Below are 12,635 nucleotides of genomic sequence, written 5' to 3'. Positions count from 1 at the left end.
AATTAATTTATTTTGAAATATAGAAACCTATCGTTATTACTCTAAAAATAACCGTTCTACAAATTTATTAAATTACTTTACATATATATATATATATATATATATATATATATATATATCTACGTAATAGAAATATTGATAATACTAAGAAATTATCCTATACCGTATCGAACAACTATTTAATCAAAAATAAACTCTCGTAAAAATATATTAATCGAAAAGTCAGAGATATCGATACAGGGACAATCATGGACATTTACCTTTGTACATAGACATGATTTATACCGCATATGTAGAAATATACGAATACGAACGTAAACATATCTAATAAAACTGTTCGGTAAAAAAGCACAAAATAATTGCATTTCACTTTTCGTATTTTGGCTTCCATAGGAAAAAAATAAGTGAGAATTCGTACGTGAAAGGAAACTATATTTAATTACGATTGAAATAATAATGTAAAATTGAATTTCAGTAATAGGACGAATGTAAAAAAAAATAAAAAATAAAAAATAAAAAAAGAAATAAATAAAAAATAATAATAATAAAGAAAAAAAAGGAAAGAAAACATATCGTTAAACGAATGAATATATACAATACGTACGCGTAGTACGTAGTATGTATAATCAGTTGTCAACGATGAATATTATTCCTACAGAGACAAATAAGTTCCTTGACCCGTTGAAATCGCAAACGACCCCAATGCGAATATACGCAAACCACTTGTCTTTTGTCCCGAAATTCCAGAGGCGCGACGCGTTCACGGTATTCTCTTTATTGCACAATACGTTTCAAGCATTTTCAACAATCTCGAATTACGTAGGAAAATATCGTATTGTATGTTATCGTATAATTACAATTGCAATATAGTGAAATCTCTATCACAATCGTACAGAATGATAAACGAATCTTTTCTCAGAAGGGAATAAAATCAAATGAACGAAAACGCACGGATACGATTGGGTATACGAGAGAAAATTCATTTTTTTTAATGCTTTCAATCGTTTCAACTTTTTTCTCGATTATTTGAAAGAGAGAGAGAGAGAGAGAGAGAGAGAGAGAGAGAGAGAGAGAGAGATTATTTAAATAAATAATGTGCACGTATATATAAATGTTAAATTTTATAAACGCTAAAATGTCTGAATATGATATTATTTTCATTCAAAGCAGAAATTCCTCAATTAAAAAGACTTGGTCGCGAGCACGGAGAATTTATAAAGTTACGAGGAATAAAAGTGCATGACGTCAGGCATGCATCATGAAGCGACGAGGACGATGACTCTGGAGACTTATGAACAAAACAGGAGACATATTCCGATTCGAATTCGTAGAAAATAACCGACTGGTCGGCATCGAGCGTTAAACGAAATGGATGCAGTAAAACGAAATGGTAACGTTCCAAAAAGTTTTCTATTGTTCCTTGACCGATTCTGTCGAACGCTTTTAGTTCTCACGATTCCATACAGCTTTCTCTCTGTATATCTCTCTTTCTATTTCTCTTTCTCGCATACACTTACCGAGATTCATTTTTTCCTCTCTTTGCGAACTACTATATCGGAGAGGCAATTAAATGAAACTGTAACGCTGAAGAAGGGCAGAATATTTCGATATTATCTTCATTGTAAAATTTAAATGTTCCTTTCGTTGAGAAGAAGTTGAGAAGGAATAGATATAGGAAACTATATATATATATATAGTTTCATACACACACATACAAGCACACACACGTGTTGTGTGTAGAAAGAAAGTAAGTACGAACATATGAATAAAAGTAGTAGAAATGGTCGGCGAGTGGCATTCTTTTACGGTCAAGATGCTTCGGTACTTTTCACGAAACTCCTTATCCTTTCGCAAAAAAATAAAAATGTTTCACAACTGTCTTTTCGTGATGAGAGGAAGAGGAAGAGAATGAAGAAGGAAAAAGTAGCTGGTAAATGTTGCTCAATTTCTTGTATGATCCGTAAGAGACGAAATCTTTGCTAAGTATACGGAAAAAGAAAGATAAAATAGGAAAATAAAAAAAAGAAGTAGAGAAACACGGTCGAATTGTTATTCGTATTAATCATAAAAGAAATACTGTGCCAAATCATAAAATCTTCAAATAAAACAGACATTTTCTTATATGTGTACTATTTCATTCTATGTTACATACGTACATTCGTATTTACATAAATTTCAAAAGAAATGGAAACTTATAAAGTCGATGTTTCGCGAATTCAAAGAGAAAAAAAAAATAAAATTGAACTAGCGATCGAACTAGATATCGAAAGAAAACATTTAATGAAAGTGACCTCTCTTTTAAATTACTCATAGTTAGTTTATTTAACGCTTACTTCGCTCATCGATACGTAATTTTAATTTGTAGTATTACGTTTGTAAATGACTCATTTACAATTTACATTTATATCTCGAGAATGATAAGAGGAAAATTTTAAGCGATATTCTGAAATTATTGAGAAATCTCTCGATTCTATCCTTCTATTATAATCACGTATTCTTAATTAAGGCGCATCCATGCCGTTGTTTTAATTAAAAATCTTTTATGCATCGTTATAAATGATTTTAATTTTTTCATTAAAGACACAACGAGATTCTATCGTAAAGTGTTTTAATGAATGCTCGATTATACTGATTATATGAGCACAACTATCCACGGAAACTATGAAAATTGTTGAAATTGACAAAACTTTCCGATTTTCAAGATTCAGAACTTTGAACAATCAGACAAAACTATGAAACTTTGACGACCTTTCAAAAACCATCGACGACGACTATGATTATTATTTATACGTTTGCTCGTCTAACAAAAGCTTAACTATTGACGTACACATGTACTTATAAGAATGAAGAACAAATAAAAGGGAAACAGAAAACAAAAAAAAAAGGAGAGAAAAATTCAAATATAGTCTAAAAAAATATATGCAAAAAAGTATTAAAAGAGTAATAATTCCTGGTTCGTTAATTTTCAAAGAAAATAACCTTAAAGTTTCATGATTGGAATAAAAAAAAAAGGAAAATAAAAAAGAAATAATAAAAAATAAAAAAGGAAAAGGACAGAAAGAAGAAGAAAAAGAGGAAAGGAAAAAAAGAAAGAAGAGGGATAAAAGACGATTTCCTTCTACGGGATCGTAATTCTATGTCATAGAATCTATCTTTGGTAGATCCGAAATAAAAAATAGTCACATAAATCCACGAAAGGAAATCGATCTCAAGTCAAATCTTTCCAGTTTTCGTCTGATTCGAGATTTACTCACAGACGGGAACCAATTTTGTTCTCTAGATTCGTCATATGTCTAGTTGATTAAGTAATTTGTTGCACTCACCGTCGATTTTTCGATTGGCCATTATAAATATCTGATTTTTTATTTTACGATCTTGACGATAATCGAATTATTGTTCTTTAACTTTCATTCAATTCGGATTCATCCAATTCTTGTTTAAAATATTTTCCTCGTTCTTCTTTTTTCTCTACAGATTGCTGATATCCTCTTCTTCTTTATCCTTCTTACTTTGCTTCGATTTTTGACTTCGGCTTCTTTTAATCTCACCAACATTAATAAATATTTACTCATCAAATTCGAAAATAAATTCTAGAAGATATTTCTTATATGTATATCTGCATATATAATACGAGAAAAAACAGAGAGAGAGAGAAATAGAGATAAAAGGAGAGAAAAAGCGTAATAGCTACGTACGAAAAAGTCGAGTATCAGTTTCGTTTCACCCCAGTTGGAAAACGAGTTTGCAGAGAACTCCAAGCTAATTCTCGTGCGTATTTCACGATCGATTTTTGGGATTGAAAGATCGATACGTTCGGCAAACGCTTTGAGATCGTAGCACATTGAACGAGATAAAAGATTTCTTTGAAAGATCACCATTCTATGATATTTCATGAACGTTCTATGATCACTAAAATCATTGAAATGTTACTGAAATTTTTGTAAATGAGAATACAACATACAACAATTTTAATGTGTTTTTCTTTCAAAGAATATACATGTAAGGATGAAACGATTTCAATTTTAACATTATTTCACATATAATATCGATAATATCGATCAGATTTAACGGTGACCGTTTTCGCATTACTCGGTTCATTGATTCGCACATGACACGGTTAAATGAATTTAATATTAGCTATTCTTCGCTTGTTGCATCCTCGCTTACACAAATTATGAGAATATACGAATGACAGAAGAGATGCGAACATTCGAGAAATAGTAAAAAAATGTCACAATAAGTAACGTAAATAAATACATCATAATAATTTCTGAAACGGCAACTGAGAAAAATAATTTCTTGTATACCTCCCTCTTAATTTAATGAACGAAAGGGACGTTGTGAGGAAAAAAGAAAGCATTGAATACTTAACGAAGACAGTTTGTAAGAAATTTTGCAACGTCTTATTCACGGTCGATCTTTTCTACTTCTTCATTTCCTTTTTTATCGTATTCAAGAAGCGTTCGTTTCAAAACTTTGAACCTGATTAATCACGGTCCGGAGTATTCATGATGCAGCGCGTTCGTAAAAATCTAGATGCGCCTGTGCGTCATTATGAGGCTCATAAAGTTTCATAAAGAACTTGGTGGATGATGCAGAATTTTCTTTTTTTTCTTTCTTTTATTTCTCTTTTTTTTCCTTTTCTCCTTTTTTTTTTTTTACTTTGGCCTTATTAAAACGTGTAACTATGGTACCTGTATAACTCAACGGCCAATCAGAAAGAACTCTTCACGATAAACAGTCGTAGTAATTTATAAGGTTTCAATCTCTCTCTCTCTCTCTCTCTCTCTCTCTCTCTCTCTTTCTCTCTCTCTCTCTCTCTCTCTCTCTCTCTCTTTCTCTCTCTCTCTCTCTCTCTGTTTTTTATTTCTCGTTCTTGTTTAATTTTTTATTATTCAAATATTAAAAAAAACCTCTTAAAAAAAAATATTTTTCTCCTTCTCCTTTAAAATTAATTATATGAATATTTTATCTCGCTAAGTATCCGTTCTTCTCGCATTTTTGTTCCCTACAAATGAAAAGCAGGATGTGCCGAATTTAAGTGAAAAGGCGCAAAAGTACAGATATATCGTGCTATAATACCTCTTGATATAAATTCGATTCGCTGACGCGAATCCGCTATTCTCTCGTTGTTGAAAATCGTGCCGGCTCGATAGTCATTGGCTTTACCAAATGGACTTTCGAAACGAACTATCCCGCTTTTCGCTACTCTGAATTCAGGCTGTGGATCTTTCAGAGTCGTTTCGAACGCAAATAAACAATGACCAGTGAAGTACTTCCAGCTATTCGAAATGTATTTTCTTTAAAGCGACTTAGCCATGTCTAGTTCGTATGGTAATAGAAGGAATTTAATACGATGATAGAGTTAATTGTGAAGTGAAGTAAGAGATGGATAGATAGATAGATAGATAGATAGATAGATAGATAGATAGATAGATAGATAGATAGGTAGATAGATAGATAGATAAATAGTTAGAGAGAGAGAGAGAGAGAGAGAGAGAAAGAGAAGGAAAGAGAAACAGTTAAACAGAGAAGTGGAAGATCAATGCCCAAATGGTCGAATTCTGATCGTGCAATGGTGCGTGTAGTAGCGCAGCAAAGCCTACATGAAACATGAAGCCTACATGGTACATGAAGAGAGATGGGGAGAACGAGAGAGAGAGAGAGAGAGAGAGAGAGAGAGAGAGAGAGAGAGAAAGAAAGAGAACATACAGAGAGAGCAACTACATCATGAAGGTATTTCGAGGTGCGAATTCGGCTTGCCAATTAGCTCGTCCAAACCCGTAGAATGGGTGCCACGCGCTCTAGGAACCTCCTGACTGAAGCCTTCGTGCACCTGTGTGCTGATATGCTAATCAAATTCCACAGGAAGATCTCGCTCGAAATGTGCTACTGTCGAAACTATAGAGAACTTACGGTGTCCTTTCCTTTGATCGTTACCTTCCTTCCATCCTTTCCAATTATTTGAAAACACAAGAGTATTGTCGCTTTGATTTCAAATTGAGTATAGATATGATATAGTTCAACTTACGTATGCTTCAATATTTTACGAATCGTCCAAAACGACACAATCGACAATTTGATACGACAGCAGCAATGGAGCGATCGATTGAAAATTCACGGATGGAACAGTATGCCCGGTTCGGATATCGATGAACGTACTGGTGGTTAATGTGGTCGACGATAATAGATGACGTTCTCGGATGCGATATGATCGTTGAATGATCAAAATGGTAATGAAAAGCCGATATGTTCCATTGAAAAAGAACAATAAAACAGTAAGAATTTGGAACGAAATGAACATTTAAATTATACAACTCGCACATGAGAAACTGAAATAATGTTAGTGACAGTAATAGCAGGAAGTCATGTTACGAACATTGTACCATTCATCTCATCCGGAGAAATTAGCTTAAGCTTTCATCGAGAGTAGCTACCACAGGTAACGTCTCGCTAAGCGGAAGCGAGATTTGAGCGGCAACGGTGCGTAATACAAATAGACGAGCTTTTCCAGTATTAGCATCCTACTTGACACGATGTTTGACTCGTTGCATACGCTCGCGCGAGTATGTAAGTACAACGCAAATGAAAATAAATTGTCGGCCCGCTCGAAAACACTGTCGAGTTAAGGGGGAAGAGATGTCAGTATCCGCCATAGTCGTCGCGTAGCTCATCTACCTCTTATCCCTCTACACTCCCTCTTTTCATTCTCACTCTAACTCTCTTTCTCTATCCCTCTTTTCAGACAGCAAAATTACTGGCCATGACGAATTTGGACTGCTATTTTCGAGCCGTTATCAAGGGTCCCTCGTGCATTACGTTACACCTAATAAGGATATGTTGCCGTGATACTAAACAAGCTACAAACGTGGGAAATATTCGTCAATTTTATAATCATTATCTATTTTTATCTTTGTGTTAAACTCTTTCGTCGGTTTTTAATATTTTCAAATAAAATGAATAAATTCCTGCATTCGATAACATCGACGTAGAAATCATTTATCAAACTCTTATTTAGATATTATTGATCGGCACAAGACCTTTGTACGAACAAGGTTGAAATTAAGCGTCTTCCTTTCCCGACTTCGAAGGATTAAGATGTTAACAAAGGATTGTTTGTATTCGGAACAATTGAGAAATTTATCGCCTCGCACCTGCTAATTTCCTTCTGGATAATTTCTTTTTGATCTTTTTTTTTTTTAACATGATTTCGATGCATTGCATTACTCTTTCGCACTTTAGAGCTTTGATCATGAATCCATTATTCATTCTGTTTACTCCATCCATATTCATCCATTAATTTTTATAGAAAACTCATGAATTTATCCATGGAAAAAACTTAAAGCGCTCTTTCACGATTATCTATCATAAATTATTAGATAATGAAATTGACATAAAAAAGTAAATTATATTATCTGGTTCATCTGCTATTACGACAAAACAATAATTTTGACATTTGACATTAATTATGATTTCATAATTTCGAATCGACAATTACGAAGCTGAAAGGTCTTTGTTCTTCTGCATCTATCTGTTTTCTGAAATGTGTTGCGGGCACGTTGAACCGGGTTACTCGTTGCATAATGATCACAGACGCAAATAAGAAAATATAACAATATATTTTTATGCTTTGTAGTCGTTTGTTGATTTTAAGCATGGCTCAGCTATTTTTGTTATTTACTTGGCAACACTAAATATATTCTATAGCATATGAATATTCATTCTATTCGTAATTATTGATTATTTTCTATACAAATAAGAGAGAAGAAATTGTTTTATTTCGCTACAGAAATACGTCAGTTTATTTATTATACACATAATCAATTAAACGTGCAAAAAAGTATAACTAAATACGTAAAAATACAAATACAAATACCACAGAGAACCAATTAAAAATTTAGTTTCCATTTTAAATGTGCGATGACGTGCTTTTCGAAGAATATGGAATCAATCGACCTCCTTTAAATGCAACAAGGAACGCGATTCTCCTTTTCGTGTGCACCGCGTGTGCTTTGTGTTTCGTTTGGTAACATGAACGTTATAAGAAAGAGAGAGAGAGAGAGAGAGAGAGAGAGAGAGAGAGAGAGAAGGAGAAAAATCCGAGTAACAATCGTAATTCGCATTCTATCAAGAATTTTGTAAAACGACAGAAAGAGATGAGAGAACTAGAGAAAACTCTCTCTCTCTCTCTCTCTCTCTCCCCCTCTCTCTCCCTCTCTCTCTCTTTTTCTCTCTCTTTCTCTCTCTCTCTATACTCCTCTCCTTTCCTCTCGCCATACTACCATTCTTTTTATTTTTCCAAAGCACCAGCATTCAACATTAATATCGATATTTTTCTGCGCACGGTGGTTTTCGATGGAAACAATTGAAAAGGAATAAATCTTTTCAATCGATTGGATCTAAAATTTTAATGGTTTCGCAAGTGTAAGCTTTCTAGTTCCTCACATTTGAATATAAAATACGATCGATAGCCGATTATCTTTGAAATTCATATTGATTAAGTTAACGTTTTCAATACCTGTGTATACAATTTGACAGTTTTAATTAACTCTATCGTCGATCTGTCGATAAAATATTTTTCAAACTGAAACAATCATCCACCTATTTTTGTTATGTTACTTTACTTCAAAAACAACATGTCAGTATACGATAATGGAATATGAGTATGCTTATCCGAAAGAAATAAAGATCTCTCATAATCGATAAAAATATCTACTATTGAACTATTGTAGCCGATAGTAGTCCGTAATAAAATAAAGATAAGCGCGTGAAATCAAATATATAAATTCACCGATATCGCTACCCTCTTCCTATCTACTTGACTTATCGCTTATCGAATTCTTCGTTGACGTTCTGAGACAGGGAAAACGTTGATCAAATATTTCTCGGTAAAAAATTCAAGATAAGAAGAACAGCTCTCATTGCATCCGATTCATAGAAACATATTTGTAATCATCAAACGCATGAATTCCCTAATATCGTTAAACCGACCTACATAGTTAAAAGGTATATGAAATTAATTAATAAAAACTTTAGGAAATCGTTTGAAAAAGATTTTTCTTTTTTATATCTTTCGGTATATAGTATAGCTATAGTTAGTATAATTGGGATCAATATCACGAATATGAATATTTAGTATATGCGTAAATTTTATATTATCCTTGAACTACTTACGTAAAAGCCAAGCTCCAACAAATTCGTATCAAGATCCTTTATCTCGGTTGGCGTTCATAAGTCACGCTTTCAGTTTCAGGCCGCGTGTTCTGGAAAATAAACGATAGAAACTTGTTATACCAAATTCGTTCTCGACACGATATAGAAAATTCTAATCTAACGAATCCGGAACGCAAGAATGTCGTAACAGGTCAATTCGATTAATGACCGCTTTTCATGTAGATTTATGTAGAATTAATGTATTGTAAAAACTTTTGGAAAATATTTGAAAAGAAAAAAAAAAAAAGAAAGAGAACTGCCGATTAAAGAAATATTATATTTGTAAAATTCTATGTCGAATGAATAATAAAAAGGAAAGAAGAAGAAATTGAATGGCAGGTCGTCTTATTTTATTTCCAATTCTCTGCTGAATTCCTTACATTACTTTGATAGATACGCTTTTGCATCCTTATATAGTTACGAATATATTTTTGAAGATACATGAAACGAACGTCGAAGGAAGACAAAAAATCTTACGAAACTACGGTTACGCCTTACTTTCTTTCTTTTTTTTTCTCTTCCTTCTCTCTTTCCTCCACTTTTTCTTTGCCACGTTCAATCTCTTTTGCCCACGTTTAATCGCTGAGAAAGCCTCAAGAGATAAAACGATGGGACTAGCCGAGGTAGAAGAAGTAAAAAGAATAAGAAGAGAAAAGTAGAAGGCGGATTGTACAAAGAACGACTTATATATTCCTTTCTCTCTCTTTCTCATTCCTTTGCCCGTCTAAAGAAATCTCTTAAATCCGGACCGATCTCTAAATCTAAGTAAATCGATTGCATAAGAAAAACAGATTAAAACTGACGAATGGAAAAATAGTATTGTCCATAAATTATGCTATTCTAATCTATTCATTAGTTATTTCATCACTCTTCCGTATTCGTTAATAGTATTTCATTATTATTTCATTAAAAACTTTTTCAAATATCTTCATCTTTTATTAATTTAAAAGAAAGTAATAGTAATTAATGAATTACTATATGAGTAGACTAATCAAATATTCCAACCTTCATCGAATAGAATAATATACATTATTGAATCTCAAATATTTAGCAATTATAATTATTGAAGTTATAATCATTAATATAATTATATTAAAATATATTGAATATATATGTACTAATGGCATATTAAAAAGATATTGTATAAGTCAAGCTGATCAAAGAAAATCGAAATCGTTTAGTCGATGACGAGTACATAATTATATAGTAGTTCCTACGTAAGCATTTACTCGTCGCACGCGATTCATATAAATAGGTAGATGTTTCTATGCGACTACGTTTGTATATATGCGCACGTGCTCACGTGCTTTACTAATGCATACATATGTGTGTAGTCGATATACTCTCAAGCAATCGAATACGAGAGTATAGCACGTCACGCGTATAGCATTCATGTTAGACATCTTCAGCGTTCACGGAACGTTTCACGAGCGTGACACGTTGATTGTCAGAGTCTCAATAGTATTATAAAGGATCCATGAACCTCTGACGAATGTTATAATACTATGGAATACAACTCGTATTGTATATGAAACGACTCACGTTCGTTATCCATGAAAATTACAAATCACGTTAGCGATTTTGAGAAAATTTTTAATAATACGATAACATAACATTATGTTATCGTATATATTTATAATAATTACGAAATTTGTTTTCGTTTCACGTAATTTTATTAATCGACCGTTTAAATCGCTCTTGTTTCATTAATAACGCACCTTTTGTTCGAAAAATCCTTTTAACAAAAGCAACGTATTAACGAGAGCATTTGTACGGAAAACGGAGGCGTCTAATCTAACGGCATTAAAACGGAGTTGTAGAATGTCGAATTGTTCGTTAAACTAAACAACCGAACAAAAGGAACGTATTAATGAAGTTAAGAAGCGACTAACGGGTGAGAAGTTATATCGCGTACCTACATACAAGACATACAAAAACTTGGTCGAAAGCTTTGAATGTAAGCAATCTCTCACGTATGCTGCGTTCCGGGCTAATTCGCAAACTTTGACGAATGAGATTACATTCTGTACAAGCGTTTCTGAGAGAAATAAAAAAAAAGTGAGTTATTAAAAAATCTAAAAATATAAGAGAAGAGTAGAAAAACTCTGCTAGCGGTACGAAAGAACATCCTGAAAATTATGATTCAAGGATCGATGAGTAAAAGAGATAATGCTCGAGTGAAAACAAAAACGGTAAAACTTGATAGACGTATGAATTTAAGCTGACGAGCCGAACTAGAAAAGGGTAAAGTAGAATAGGAAAAAGAGAGGAGGCAAACAAACCGTCTAATTCTCTCATTAATTAACTTGCTCTATTGTGTTTACACGAAATCAAAACTTTTGCGAAAATGTCTACACAAAATGTGAGATTTCGAAATGAAGAGAGAAACTATACTATTTCAATTCGTCGTAAAATTCATAAAGTTACATTTGGCTTCTGTCTGTTGAGTAAAATTTAATAGTTCCTTTAATATTCCAAAAAGGTCTTCATCATACAGGATAACTTTTGTGACATCTCTTCGATTTCACAATGTTTAATCCCTCTTTTACCAAGGCCATGATTTTCAATAATAAAACCAAAACATTGGCAAATGATTTAAAATACCAGAGAGGAAGTATCATGAAGAGGAAAAATCCAATTTCGCTTGACAGACCAAATGTTGGAAAGTGTACCTACTCGTATTTTGGATCTCGTGCGCAACAAAAAAAAAAATAAAAATAAAAAAAGAAGGCGAAAATATTCTTGTCAACGAAATCAAATTTTATCAAAAAATACGTCTCTACATAAAAATCAATATTTATACATTTTCAACTTTATCGATCCTGCGTTAAAAATTTTTTACAAAATTTAAATAAAATGAATAACCACGAAAGTATTCGATCGAAAATTGTCATCGAATATAATGACTATGTATTTTTAATATTTATTGTTTTTTCAATTCTTTGCATATATACATTTACCGAATTTCCCATGATTGGAAGCAATTACGATTGAATTCATGAAGATACTAGAAAAAAAGAGAGATAAAAATAAAAAAAAAAATTCCATTATATTCCTCTTCGTAAATACAGTGTCGATAAACAAAACGTGATATTTTTCTCTCTATTACGCTATGAAGTTGTCGTTCGCGATGAAAGCTAACTAAGTTTCATGAATATAAAAGAGAAAGAGAGAGTGAGAGAGAGAGAGAGAGAGAGAGAGAGAGAGAGAGAGAGAGAGAGAGGGAGAGACATATGGAGAGGAACATTTTTTTTTATAAATTTCTCAAACGTATGTACTGAAAAATGTCAAATTTAAAGCATCGCCAGTGTATATATGTATACTTAAACGAAGTTCCTCGCTCTTTCGAAAGCGTAGATACGCATGGTAAGTTCAGGCTTCTCAATCTTCGCCTTCCTCTTCTGCAAATCCTTGAAAATCAA

General features: G+C 32.8%; 1 protein-coding gene across 14 annotated transcripts in view; it reads right to left on the bottom strand.

Annotated features, from left to right (window-relative positions):
- The window catches only part of LOC124427343, a 240,929-nt gene that overhangs the window by 165,334 nt on the left and 62,960 nt on the right, over nt 1–12,635 (bottom strand). For all 14 annotated transcript variants that reach the window (XM_046970197.1, XM_046970226.1, XM_046970284.1 and 11 more), the window contains one exon: nt 9,175–9,263. The gene's annotated coding sequence lies outside the window, so the exon portion shown is untranslated. The remainder of the gene's footprint in view (nt 1–9,174; nt 9,264–12,635) is intronic.

This window comes from Vespa crabro, chromosome 1, assembly GCF_910589235.1.
Source record: "Vespa crabro chromosome 1, iyVesCrab1.2, whole genome shotgun sequence".
NCBI classification, from domain to species: Eukaryota; Metazoa; Arthropoda; class Insecta; order Hymenoptera; family Vespidae; genus Vespa; species Vespa crabro.
The sequence above is the reverse complement of the archived record's forward strand: the minus strand, read 5'-3'. Positions and strand labels throughout refer to the sequence as shown.